Genomic DNA, 15,360 nt, shown 5'->3' on the forward strand with positions numbered 1-15,360 from the left:
ATTCAGAAATCTGGAGGTGGAGGAAAAGAAGCTGCTCCTGGTTCATTGAGCGTGAGCCTTCAGTCTCCAGTACCTCTTCCTTGTTGACAGCAATGAGAGGAGTGCATGTCCTGGCTGATGCAGGTCCTTAATGAAGGATTCCAGATTTTTGAGGCATCCCCTTTGAAGGCGTTCCGAATGCTGGGGAGGTTAGTGCCCATGACAGAACTGGCTGAGTTTACAACTTTCTGCAGCTTTTTCCTGATCGTGTGCAGTAGATCCCCCCATACCAGATAGCGATACAACCATTTAGAGTGCTCTCCACAGTATATCTGTAGAAATTTGTGAGCGTTTTTGGTGATATACCAATTCTTCTCAAAATCCTAATGAAATATAGCCACTGTTATGGCTTCATTGCATTTGCATCAATATGTTGGACCCAACATAGATCCTCAAAGATATTGAAACCCAGGAACGTGAAACTGCTCACCCTTCACAACAATCAATTCCTTGGCCTTACTGATGCTGGATGCAATGTTGTTGTTGCAACCACCTGAAATCCTGCCAACAATAGTTGAGTCATCAGCAAACTTAGAGATGGCCTTTGAGCTATGACAAGCCACACTATCATGGGTGTAGAAAGAGTAGAGCAGCAGGCTCAGCATACATCCTTGAGCTACACCTGTATTGACTGTCAGTGAGGAGGAGATGTTATTTCTAATCCACACAGACTGTGGTCTCCTGATGAGGAAGTCAAGGATCTAGTTACAGAGGGAGGTACAAAGGCCCAGGTTTTGCAGCTTGTTGGTTGGACTGAGGGTATGATTGTGTTGACAGGACCTCCCTCCTATGCAGCGCAGTCTGGACTTTGGGTGAGACATGGTACTGACACCCTTACGTTCCAGGCTACTGATACCAAAAGACCCTTTACACGTCTTGGCATGCTATCGGCTATCAACTGTCTACTGATACTCTTGAATTTGCTGTTCCAGTCAGTATCTAGGGATGCTTTCTGTTACTAGAGTTGATGTTGAACATTAGAGGATGGGAAGTTCCACTCCCTGAAGAGAAACATGAGCAGTGGCAACAGTGATGTCCGTTCCTTGAGGATCTTAAAGGCTTGAAAATTCCAAGAACCTACACAGCAATTCCACTATCTACAGCCCAAAGGAAGGAAGTCTGCATTTTCTGTGATGTACCAACTAAAGTTGTTACTGCTGTTGCATACCTGACAGTCACAGACACTCTTGATAGAGTCCTGCCGAAAGGTCCCAGCCTGAAACGTCGACTACACCCCTTTCCATAGAGGCTGCCTGGCCTGCTGAGTTCCTCCAGCATTTTGAGTGTATTGCTTGGTATATGAAGTTGGATTCAACATGGCAAAGGCAAAGCTTGCTCCCAAACCACATTTCACCGAACCAAGGCTTGGACTTGTTCAGGAGCCACGGTAGCATAGCAATTGGTGCAACGCTATTACAACTCAAGGAGTCAACGTTCAGAGTTTAATTCCAGCATCCTCTGCGAAGAGTCTGTATCACCTCCCCATGGAATGTGTGGGCTCTTTCTGGGTGCTCTGGTTTCCTTCCATCATCCAAAGATGTACCATCATCCAAAGTAGGTTAATTGGTCATTGTAAATTGTCCTGTGACTATGGTTGGACTGTGGGTTGCTCAGGTGGCACAGCTCAAAGGGCCGCAAGGGTCCACTCTGCACTGTAACAAAAAAAACTGTTGCTGCTGCTCTAGCAGTTGAAATGGTAGAGATTATAACTGAAGAACTTGACAAAAAACTAGGTAATATCAAGTTCTTTACCGACAGCAAGTTTGTGCTCAAGTTATGTACTTAATGATCCAAGAAGACTCTCTGTGTTTGTACGTAATAGGACCCAATGTATCAGGTGATCAAGGTTCAAAATCCATGTATGCTACCATATACAACCCTGAGATTTCTCAATAAATCTATAATAGAATAATAACCACAACAGAATAAATGAAAAACTGCACCAAACTGGGCATTCAACTGGTGTACAAAAGTCAACAAGCTATGCAAATACAAAAAGAAAGAAATAATATTAATAAATAAGTAAACAATAAATATTGAGAACATCAGATGAAGGGTTCTTGAAAGTGACTCCTTAGGTTGTGGGAACATTTCAATGATGGGGCAAGTGAAGTTGAGTAAAGTTATTCTTCCAGTTCATGAGCCTGATGGTTGAGGGGTAATAACTGTTCCTGAACCTGGTGGCATGAGTTCTAATGCTCCTGTACCTCCCTCCTGATGGCATCACCGAGAAGAGAGCATGTTCTGGGTGTGGAGGTCCCTGATGACAGATGCAGCGTTCCTGCAACAATGATTCATGTAGATGTCCTCAATGAGGGGAGGGCTTTACCCATGATGGACTGGGCTGTATCCACTGCATTTTGTAGGATTTTCATTTGAGGACATGAGTGTTTCCATACTGGTCTGTGATGGAGCCAGTCAATGTATTCTTCACTACACATCCCATCTGTAGAAGTTTGTCAGAGTTTCAGATGTCATGCTGAATCTTCGCAAACTCCTAAGGAAGTAAAGGCACTGCTGTGCTTTGCTCATAATGGCAATTACATGCTGGGCCCAGGATAGGTCCTTCAAAACAATGACACAGAGGAATTTAAAGTTGCTAATCCTCTCCACCTCTGATTCTCCAATGAGGACTGGCTCATGGACCTCCTCCATAAGTCAAGATCAGCTCTTTGGTCTTGTTGACATTGAGTAAGAGGTTGTTGCTGTGGCACCACTCAGCCAGATTTTCAGTCTCCCTCCTGTATGCTGATTTGTCACCTCCTTTTGTTCGGCCTACGACAGTGGTGTCATCAGCAAACTTGAATATAGCATTGGAGCTGTGCTTAGCCACACAGTGATAACAGTAATGTGAGTAGAAGAGGGGACAAAATGCAATGCTAGTGGTGGACCTGTGCTGATGGAGATAGTGGAGGAGATGTTGGTGTCAATCCAAACTAACTGGCCCAGCATTTCTTGCTGAACCCCAGCAGGAATATAGTCAGTAGGAAACTTTGACTTGGCCAAGCATGAGGCAGATGCAGAAATATGTCCTGAAGTATCAACCAAAATCATCTATTTATCACAGCTCCAACTTGGCAGTCGATGCTTTGTGCATTTTTCATGCTGGAAGTTTCTTATCAGAGCAATTGCCTGGCTCCCACATATTGCTCACTCCTCATCACGACAGGCCAAAGACAGCCTTTGTCATGGTTGGCACATTTGTAAGTAAACTCTCTGCCCCATTTTGTGATAAGCTTAGAATCCTTTTTTTTCAAAGTCAGGTTTATGCAGAGCAAGTGCAGGAATCTCTCTCGAAATAAACTTTGTCCCTTTCCCGATTCTGAGGGGCTACTGCAATTTGCAGGACCTATAAAGAAGGAACAAGTCACTTCAGAGGTGACTCACCCAATCAACATTCTGGGAGAGCACAATGTCACCTCTCTGCTCTTTAGACATTACCACAAGCAAGCGTGTCATCAAGGCCAGTATTTCTGAAGTGAGAACTGTTACAGATAGTGTAATAAGTCTGTTTTCAAGACCAGTCTCTGAGACTACCCTTTAAGACTTAGTGATGTGAGCAGTTGATTTTTCGTTTCAATAGTTAACTATGACAACCTAAAGATGCTTGGTGGGAAAAGTTCTGGCCTCTAGAGTAGCTCTTCATTTTGTAAGAACATCGCTTCCTATATTTAAGTTGTTTTTATATAATTTCTTGTGTGGAGAAGTTTTTATTCAGAGAATCACACAATAGAAAGACAAACAACTCCATCCACTCTTTATTTGCCCTTGAAACAGGAATATCTCTGAGCCTTAAGCTTTTGGCAATATTGGAAAACATTTATTAGATACAGTATATTTTGAAGAAGGTATTACGTTGAAGTTTATCTTTGCTCTTGACTCTTGTTTATTGTGTATTGTGTATGTGTATTACTTTGGTTAACACCACTTGTGGGAATAATCAACACTATTAGTATACTCAGGCGCACATTGATTCTGTATTGAATTTAAAACATATTGTACGTTCTGCAGTTTCCCATTAAAATCCTGAAGAAAGCTTCCATCTCAGGTGATTTTTGAGATCTGCTCGCTGCATGGCTGTGTTCACACGCACAGTGAGGGCAATCCAGTTTTAGGATTGCTGTAGATGATCTTAACTAAGACAGCCCTTACGCTGCAGTCAGCTGCACTGAAATTTAGACAGTTAGGTTCCCAGTCTAAATCTGCACTATGGGCTATGCTGGAAGGAAGGGTGGAATAGGGCAAGGAGCCAAAGTTTTGGTGGCAGAGAAAGTCATGCAGCAATAATTATACTTGTCTCTTCACAATGTCTACCAAAATGAATATAATTGCTTTATTTGTATCTGATTTACAGACCAAAGAGTATTTGGTATTTATTTGTTTTCTTTGTTAAAAGTGACTCTGAATAAATTATATCAGTCTTACCAGTTTTTATATGTATGTGGTCAGTCTGCAGTTTGTAGATGGGATGATTAATGCATGATTCACATCTCCAAATGTTTCCATTTATTTTTGCCTTTGTTTTAACTCAAACATGTCTATCACTGAACCAGAACTTTTAAGTAAAAGTTGAGAATTTTGAACTGTTGTATCATTGATCCATATTTAAAAAGCAGCATTTGTTTCTGTTTCTCTTGAGCATGAATAGAGAATGCTAAAATAGAAACACCTTCAGACTAATTTAAATTATAAAAATTCAACATTGGATCTTGACAGTTTGAATTTTAAGGACCTTATTATGTGTCAATTTGTTCTGCCTAGCCACATTTTCATTTTGATGGAGCTTTCCTTATTCCATAGTGTTATTGCATTCTTTTTGTGCAACCAGTCCTGTTCTACATATATATTGCTGGAGCTCCTGGTGATGCAGCTTTCCACAAAGAAAGTGCAATAGTGCATATTTCTGACAAAACTGGTTTAAAAATAACAAAAATAAACTTGTCACGTCATTTATCATTGCTTTGTGTAGCTTGAATCAACGGTACAACTCACCAAGCACATGTGAAATTGCAGAAAGAACAAAGAGAAATCAATGAACAGCTAATTGGAATTGATGGATGAACCCTTTGAAGATAATGGTTAGTCTAGTGGGGTGGGGAGATAGAATGGGATCTTTCTACTCTGAATGCAGTGTTAGCCAGATGCATTTAAGAGAGGGTGTTAGCTAGATACCCTGAGTTACAACCTGGGAGCACAATCACAATTTACCTGCACTGTATCGCTCTGGTGGGCATTTAGTGCAGGCATCTGGTAAAATAATCCAACAAATGTACGTATGAACTGTGGGTCCCTTTGTATGCGTCACTCCAGTGGCACAATCCAAGCGATATGAATTCCATATCAAGAAGGTATAATGGAAAATGTCTTATACAGTACTCTGAAATAAAGAAATATTCATTTTAGGGATTTTTCTATTCTCTCTTATATTTTCTTATCCAACTACATTTGTTGGGCATAGCTTGAAATACACAACATAATAAATACTACAATTTTCAAGGACTGAAAGATGAAATTATCTTTTAGAGTCTGGAAGCATGATCCTGCGCTCCGACATAAATATTGTTGTGTAAAACCATTACACAAATATGCTGCATATGCATAACAAATTTCCTTCCATGGTGAGTTATTTCTCTCTTCATGTGTCAAAATTTCATAAGAAATAGTGAAAGATATTGCAAGCATGGTAAGCATACATATATTTTGGTATGTGAAATGTCAAAAACTATAGTGATATATATTTTGTATCAAATTGATAAAACACAATAACATCATTTTACTGGAGGAGGCCTTCAACCTTAGATTGAGATACCTCATTTTCCAGCTCTTTGCCTTCAGCCGAGCAAATTACTCACTTTTAATAAGTTTTCTTTCTCAAAAAAGTGAGGAAGTATTCACCTTTAGTACTATCAATGAAGTAGAATGTGGAGATCACGTCTGAAATTTAGGTTTAAGGTACTAAGTAAGAACATTGGCTTTGCAACGCACAGGACTGTTTAGTTTTCCTCAGCTGTTACGAACCCCGTAACTGGGTGTCTTACCAGCAAAGATAGAAGTGTCCGTTGGAGTCTGGTGATACTATTTTCAACAGTATTTATTAGTAAAAATACACAAAAATGATATCAATGCAAATATACAGATAATATACGTCATCAATACTAAACCTAAAAGTGTGGGTATAATAATAATCAATAAGAAACAAGCTCTATCATTGTCTAGGGGATAATGAATTGTCCGATGGAAATATAAAGTTCAGTTCGTTCAGTTCATGCCGGCTGCGGTAGTTGTTGGTCGCTGTGTTGCAATTGTTGGAGAGAGAGAGAGAGAGAGAACAGTACCAGCTATTGACTTGCCAACTTTCCTTTACGATCTTGATCCATCGATGCGTTGTTGTTGTGGCCACTCACTTATGACCCCTCCGTCCTTTAGCTAGACCGTTCTTCCGTGGAGGACTCGTCACCCAGGCAAGGGTGGACACACACACAAGCCCCCACCGGTCTCGTAGCATTTCTCCTGGTGCATCTGAGGGGTGTTCCCCAGACATTACTTTTATCCCCACTCACGGGGTCTCAGGTGTCAATCAGGTTGAGATGATGCAACCCATCAAACCAGCCCACTCCGGTTGCCCCCTGAGGGGTTTCAATGAATAGAACAGTACCAAGTACACAAACCTTCTCCAAAAGACAATAGCAGTAATCAATGGTTCCGTTCTCTTTTGTTAGCTGGAGACATTCCACCTTAGCTGTGCCTCTCTCTCATTAATTTGTATGAGCTGTTATCAATAACAACTGCCTTTGGCAGATTTCCTTTTGTCCCTTTCATTTCCTTGGTAGCAGCCTTGAAATAGTAGCGATTTGCGATTTCTCCAAAAGGGGGTGTGACTTTGCACCCTTCTGCCCACCAGAGTTGTTCCTCATTCGTAACATAGCCAAGTATGAATGTTTCTAAAAGAAGCGAAAGAGGTGAATGAGGGAAACACACTAAACATATTATTTCATTGCGACACACACAAAATACAGGAGGTACTCAGCAGGCCAGGCAGCATCTATGGTAAAGAGTAAACAGTCAACAACTTGGGCTGAGATCCTTCATCGCGTCTGGAAAAAAAATGAGAAGTTAGAGCATAGAAGGTGGGGAGGGGGAGGAAGAAGTACAAGCTGGTAGGTGATAGGTGAAATGTTAAGAGCTGGGAAGTTGATAGGTGAAAGAGATAAAGGGCTGCAGAAAGGGGAATCTGATAAGAGAGGGTAGAAGATCATGGAAGAAAGGGAAGGGGGAGGAAACCAGGTAAGGAGATAAGTTAAGAGAGGGAAAAGGGAATGGGAATGACAAAGGGGGGGGGGGGGTGGCAATTACTGGAAGTTCAAGGAATTGATGTTCATGCCATCAGATTGGATGCTACCCAGATGGAACATAAGGTGTTTCTCCTCCAACCTGAGAGTGGCCTCTTCACAGCAGTTTAGGAGGCCATGGACTGACATGTTGGAATGGGAATGAAAGGTAGTCTTGAAATGGGTACTGACATGCCAGGATGGGAATGGCTCGAAATCACTGTTTACTCTCTTCCATAGATGCTGCCCATCATGCTGAGCTCCTCCAGCATTTTGTGTGTGTGGTGTGTTGAATTTCCAGCATCTGTATATTTTATTATCTTAATGTTATTTCATCACTATATTGATAAAAGAAAGTTTCAGACAAAGAAACAAAGCAGCCTATTTTCACTGTTTTGAAGTGCCCCATGTTTGATGTCTATGTTCATTACTGCAGCTCAGCTAGTAGACTTGTATCCTCAAGGCACCTAAGACTCAGGTTCATTCCTGACATCCAGTGCTACCTTGCAGCATTCGAACATTTCCCTCGGTACTTCCACTGGCTATTCTGCTTTCCTCCAACATTCCAACGATGTGGAGGTTGATGAGTAATTTTCCTCTGTAAGTAGTATCTACTGTGCAGGTGAATGATAGAATGTGTAGGGAGAACGACAGATGAGATTTGTGTAAGATCAGTGATATGATTGATATTAGTGGTCCCCCGCCACCCCAGTACTTTCCTTCAACTCCTTAAATTCATGCCTCCTCATGTTAGCCATTTCCACCTCAGGAAACAGTCTCTGCCTGTCCACTCTATCTATGCACCTTATCCTGTACACCTCTATCAAGTCACCTCTCACCTTCCTTCTGTCCACATAGAAAAGCCTTAGCTAACTTAACCTTTCCTCATAAGGCATGCTCTCCAATCTAGGCAGCATTCTGATAACTCTCCTCTGCACCATCTCTAAATCTTCCACATCCTTCCTGTTAACTATGTGGGGAGCAAGAACGACAACGGAGTAGTACGATCAAATAGTTTACTGAGTCATGTTAGTAACGGTACACACTGGGAAACTTGCAGTGTGGGAGAAATGAACTGAGCGCAGTGAGACAAAAGACAGGCACTCTGAAGCCGCGGCCCAAAAGAGAGTGGCGTCCGTGTGGAGAAGGCTCAATCAATTTACTGTGTGATCAGTCAGCCACATGCACATTTTCCATATTCTCTCAATAGATCTGTTTTGTTACATCCCTGCCCCCCTATAGGTAGGAAGAGCAGAGGGAGAGAGTAAGTGAGATAAACTGAGAAAAATTCTGAAATGTCTGTCCTACTTGGTACCAGTCAACTAGCTGGTGCACCCTTGTCCCTTGTGCACCACTGCAGGCAGAGGGACAGCTTCTCTCTCTCTCTCTCTCTCTCTCTCTCTCTCTCTCTCTCTCTCTCTCTCTCTCCCCCCCCCCCCTCTCCCTCTCCCTCTCCCTCTCTCCCTCTCCCTTTCCCTCCCTCCCTCCCTCCCTCCCTCCTTCCTTTCTTGGTTAGCTGGTGACATACGCAGTGGCTGTGAATCCCCTTTTCTGATAAAGCATCCGTTGGTTCATCTGTTAGGATGCTGGCTTCATCAGCAGAGGATGCTTCTGAGCTTCTCTGGGTCAGTTCACTGGCTTATATGATCCAAATGTCACCTAGCAATTCATCTGTCTGTCATCTGAAGTCTGGTGCTTGATCGTGACAAAGCTGGACAATAGCTGGTAGCCAGGTTCCTTCCTGTGAGATGCATCTGCAGACTTTGCCTCTGACACCAAGCATTCATGAGTTTGTGACCATATCATATTTTTGTTTCATGGCCTCTTGCTTGCTGAATATTTACTCATGAATGACCGGCTGTAGGAGACATAATGTGTGCTTAAACATTAACTCAGGTGGTAATGCCTCTGTAAGATGCTTGGGTAAACTGCTAATGGAAAAGAGAATGACTGAACTTCATCATTAAGTCACCTTAATGATGAAGTTTGGAAATGCCCTGTTTCAATATTCGTACTTCTTGCTCCACCAAGCCATTTGATGCTGTTTGATATGGAGCTATTGCCTGTCAGGTGCCTAATACCATTCTTCTTGACAAATTCTGCACTTGTGAAGGCTGGCTGTATCACATCTATTCTCTGTAGTTGGTCAAGTACATATTCTAGCTTTAAGTCCACTGCATACGGCATTGGACAGACCTTGTAAAACTTCAGCCGGTAGTTTTCCTTAAAATTAAACTTAGCTGCCGGATCACTGTACTGGTGCAAGCTTGGAAAACCAATTGATTTTTTTTTAACAGCGAATTCAATGTGGGGTTTTCTCCAAAATGGTTGATACAGAACAGCACTGATGGCATCTTTCAAATCCAGATTTTGGTCAGAAATTCAGCTCGTTGGCCTCCCTGACCCATGCATGGGTAAGTGAAACAAATCCCTCTGCTGAACCATTCTGCTGTAACATCCTCACTATCTCCAGTGTAGTTGCAGAACATTGAGTTTGGCGGTTATAATTGTGAAATCTGTATCCAGCTCAAACTTGATGAGATAGTGATCCATTGTGAGTAACGAGGCTGGTTTTAGTGGGCCACATCATGGGTTTGGAAAATAGTGCTCATTCCTTTGCTTCTGCTGTCTCCTTGCATGGAGTTGGTGGTCAAACACACCATCTTCTCATGGCGCATGGCTTGGTGAAGCACACTTTCTGAAGGTACTTTGCCTTTTGACAGAAACATCAGTCTGTCTTTTGATGCTTGCAGTCAGACCACTGGGCATGACTTTCACCACAGCGATGGCATCTCCGTGGAGGGTTACATGATCTCTGTGGAGATTGTGGGCAGCAGTCCATATCTGATGGCAAACATTGATGTTTTCAGGAGGGGGCTGAATCTACACATCTCTTATCAACCCAGGCTTCTTTCATCATACCATTTTCTCACTGCTTCAGTTAGCAAACCTGTCCAGAACCTCATGCAAGTGTTCTCCAAACAACCATCACATTTTCATTGTGCTTTTCACTGAGTACATCCATTCCCAATTTATGCTACCAAGCTCCAGCCTAATAGCATCGTAAGTTGCCCTCTCCCAATTAAATACTTTTCCATAACATCTGCTCCTTTGTGCATCCAAAGCTAGAGTAAAGGACAGGGAGTTATGGTCATTGTCTCTGAAATATTCACCCAACCCAAGTTCATTGCCAGGTATAAGATCCAGTACGCCCGCTCCTCTAGTTAGCCTGTCAGCATATAGTGCCAAGAAATTTACCTGTATACTCCTAACAAATTCTGCCCCTAAGTTTGAAGTCACCTATGAGAACAAACTTATTGTTTGTGCACCTTTTCAAAAATTGCCTTCCGATCTGTTCCTCAGTGTCTGTGGTGCTGCTGGGGAATCTGTAAAAAGGTACCCAAGAGAGTAGTTTCTCCTTTCCTATTTCTGACTTCCACCCACAGTAGACAATCCCTCCATAACATCCTCACCTTCTGCAGTTGTAATACTGTCCCTTAATAGTAGTGCCACTCACCCACAACTTTTAACTCCTCCCTGTCCCTTTTGAAACATCTAAACTCTGCTTAAACTTAACTTGAAATTTGCCCTTACAAAGTGGCTAAAGACCAAAACAATCTCAAGCTCCACAGTAAGTCCTCACAGCTCCCTTTTCCAAGTTTGATTAGTAGCCTTCTACTCCAGTAAAAAGCCTGAGTAGGTTTATAACTTTCAGTTAATGTGGGAATTCATTCCTTTACACATAAAATAATTCCAGGCTTGACTTCATAGGTGAATATACTAAGTAATAAACAATTGATAAACAATGACCAAGTACAACAAGGGAGAATCAAGCCATCTATTTTCACATCCAGTGATGTTACCATTAATGAACACTCCCCATCCATAATATGAGGATTCTCATCGATGCAGAGTTTACTTGCACAATGTTTTTTTTTGCAGTCACATCAGCATGTCAGAGAGCAGGTGTGATGCAGCTCAGGTCTTTGCTCCTGACTTGTAAACAGTTTCCAGCATCTACACTGGACAAGTCAGGAATCCAATGAAATATTCTCCAATTGAATGAATGAATGTATTTTCATCATACTCAAGAAGTTCAACATCATTTGAAGAAGGCAGAGCTAAAGATGGCACTAACGGGCAACCTTCCAGTCCAACTGCAGTGGTTTCCCACTCTCTGAGCTTGCCAAGTGCCCTGGAAGACCTGTACCTTTGAGGTGTGGCCCTGTGGATGGCCCGATTCCTTGCCGGAACATTGAGACAGCAGTGTACCTTGCTGTCGAAGTAAAAGATGCCGCAGACCGTAACAACAAAACCATCAGCTGTTGGTCTCCTTGCTTACTGTGAGAGGGGTGCTACCTCTCTCTTCCTTGGAGAGAGCCTGTGACATGCTGAACTGTTGGGATGGACAGTAGTTTTTGAGGGATTCTAGATTATGATCTCTTTGGTGGTCTTTGCTGTTGCTTGCATGCTAGGTTGTGGTGGGGGGGAGGGCTGATGCTTTTGCACAGGTAGGTGGGAAGGGTGGGGCTTTGGGGTTCTAATGTTCTCCTGTCCTTCATTTGTTGGGGGTTTTTCTTCTATTTCATGGATATCTTCGAAGAGTTAGAGTTTCAGATTGTATACTGTATACATTCTCTAATATTAAATGAAACCATTTATCCCTGATAATGATTTGTTCCAGTAAGTTTGATTTTCAACACATTCACTACCTATACATTATGGTTACAGTACAGAACATCTCCAGAAAATGCCTCTGTAACACCTTAGTCTTCTTGATTGTTATTGTTCAGTCGTTAAGTTGAGTCCGACTCTTTGTGATCTCATGGACCATAAGGTCCATAGGGTTTTGAAGGCAAGATGTGGAAGTAGATTGCCAAGCCTTTCTTCCATGCAGATACTGCTGCTGCCCTGTTTGGGACCCCTGGGTTTGAACTCAGGACTATCTGCTTTGAAAGTCCAATGCTGATACCACTATCCAGCCCAGTCTTCTTGATACCACCTGTCAAAACTGTGTTATCTGCCACGTTGATGGACGCAGAAAGGTATTGCAGGAATGCATTATCACTTACAGTAGAATTTTGCCTCTAAGGCAAGTCCTGATTTAGAACTATATCTACGTTTCACCACTGTCATGGAGACAAAATCTTATCTAATATCACTCAACATCACATTAACAATATTTCAAATGCAAGTTCAGCTCACAGCCTTCCCTAAGAGGCCTATAGATAATTAATGAACCAAGATCTGTCGGTGATGCCCATGTCCTAAGAAAAAAATGGAAATATTTATTCCTCATACTAGCAGTTTCTATTTTTCCAGGTGCTGATTATTTCCAACTGCAGATCCACAATTCAAGAATATCCTAACAAATTATCAGCCAATATTGCAGAATTTCCTGAAAACATTGAGACACCTACAGTATATTCCCTGAGAGATGGTTAAACCACATTTCCATCACAGTTGGTGTTTAAATCTGTTAAAATTGTGCTGTCATTTCAGAAGCATTATAAACTTTATTGAAAGCAGTCAAAATATTGAAAAAATAAGCTAAACACATCAATTAGACATTTCTTTTGAAATTAATGAAGCTCTTCAGTTCTTACACTGGGTTTTCAGCACCTGTCCAACTTACTGTAAACTTGTGTCCTGATGAAGGGCCTCGGCCAGAAACACCAACTGTTTATTCCCATTCATCAATGCTTCCTGACATGCTGAGCTCCTCCAGCACATTGAGTATATCACTCTAGATTTCCAGCACCTGCAGCACCTCTTGTGTCTTTAATGCAGACTCTGAAAGCCCAATGTAAGTTCAAGAACAGTAACTACCCCTCAACCATTAGGCTCTTGAACAAAGTGGTTAACTACACTCACTTGCCCATCCACTGAGGTGTTCCTACAACCAATGATCTCACTTTAAGGACTCTTGTAATTTCATGTTCTTGTTATTTATTGCTATTTATTTATATTTGCATTTGCACAGTTTGTTGCCTTCTGCACTCCAGTTGATCTTTCATTGATCCTGTTATAGTTATTATTTCATTCATTTGCTGAGTATGCCCACAGGGAAATTAATCTCAGTATTGTTGATGGCGACGCATATGTACTTTGTTACTTTGAACTTTGAAGTATTCTTTATTATGGGACATCATGTAGAGTTCAGCAAAGGAACACAATTTGGAAAATACTGACAGGCATCCACACTACATTTCTGTTTATGTAGATTGGCATGGAATACATTAATTTTCTAACACATATGCCAGGAAACACCAACAATCCTATATAGAACTATAGCAATTTGTCTAGATAAGCAGTTGGGCAATCATTTTAAAAAAAACAAGTCCTTGTCAGTCATCCTCATTCTTCTGCTGTTTTACTCCTAAACAATACTTGATGCAACTGTTGTCAGTGAGGTGGAAGTCTGCTCAGATGCAGTGTAAAAAGCTGCAGGTGACACTCAAAGATGATTTAGAGCAGTTTTAGATGAATGCGGCCTGGCAGCCGTAGTCTGAGTTAGCAGGAAGGCGGATCCATTAAAGGCCATGGTGGAATTCCAGTAATTACACCGTGTAACACTCGGGCTGCATCATTGTGGATCCTGTGGTTTATTGCTTCAGTAACCTGTTGGAGGATGCATTGCCAGGGAATCATGATGAAACATTTACGAGCATATAGACCCAGACATTAATAGCAGTGGACTCAGCTCGAACAGCAGTCAGATGTCAGAGCATCTCTCTGAACATTCAGATACGAGATCTGTAATGGAAAATGAGAGATGAGCTATCAGGTAGCACATAGTTTTTTAAAAGAGAAAGATGTGCATTTTTTTCCACATTCTGTTCAGAACATCCAAAAGCAATTCTACAGCAAATGAATCACTTGTGATGGAATGGTAGAATGCTGGGGTTGGTGGGAGTGACAGAGGAAATGGAAAAAAGTGGGTATTTTAATGTTTACAGAACCGGAAAGTCATTTTCAATTACAAGGAATTACTTAACAGAGCAAGATCTGACAAGTTTCCAAATCTAGGGAATAACTTTCTACCAACTTGCTGGAAATTGGCATTTCATTTTTATGAGATAATTCAACAAGTGCTTTTCATGCATATGTTTTTTTACCCAGTAGACAAGCACCAGCAATACATTAAATAATGTGGATGAAGCTGTATAGTACCATAATTTTTGATAAGGCAGGAAAGACAAAAGTTTATGACTAAGCAACACAGCCTCTAATTAATTTTGCTTAACGGTCCTAGCCATCTAATCAGTGTCCGTGCTAAACAATTTGTCAGTCCTTGTTTGTTTTATGAGCCGGATTGACTGACAGGTCATATTCAAGGCTCCAATAACTTCCTCAAATAATGCCAATGGATCTTTTAATATTAAACTGTCATTTGATGCCATAGCTTTATTGCAGATTATTAATTTGGCCAATAGTCTGAGAAAGTGGAAATTCTAAACAGTAAATCATTTAAATGATTCCGCATTTTAGATGATATTGAATTATATTAAAAAATTAATCCATATCTTCATTTTTGTTTTATTCTCAATAAAACAATTAATTAACAGTCTGCCTTTGTGATCATGTCACTCTATCATGATAGTAAGGTATGGAGAGCTGTGGTCCTGGTGCAGGTTGATGGGAATAGGAAAATTAAATGGTTTCAGCATGGTTTAGATGGGCCAAAGGGCCTGTTTTTGTGCTGTACTTCTCTGAGTCTATGTGTGCAGAAGTTACAGAATAATGTTTTTGACTTTCCAACCAATGATGTGTTTAATGTTATAATATTATGATTTGTAATTTTGATATCAAATTATTATTTTAAATGGATTCTATTGGAAATATGCTAACTTACAAAACAAATTATTGACCTGATTGTTTTCTAAGACTTAAAAGTTGTGTAGAAACTGCCACTGAGGTATAAAATGTTTTAAATGATGTTATAAAATAATACCGAATTAAGACACAAAAAAAACTACTATATTTAACATTA

Source organism: Hemitrygon akajei, chromosome 2, assembly GCF_048418815.1.
Source record: "Hemitrygon akajei chromosome 2, sHemAka1.3, whole genome shotgun sequence".
Classification (NCBI taxonomy): Eukaryota; Metazoa; Chordata; class Chondrichthyes; order Myliobatiformes; family Dasyatidae; genus Hemitrygon; species Hemitrygon akajei.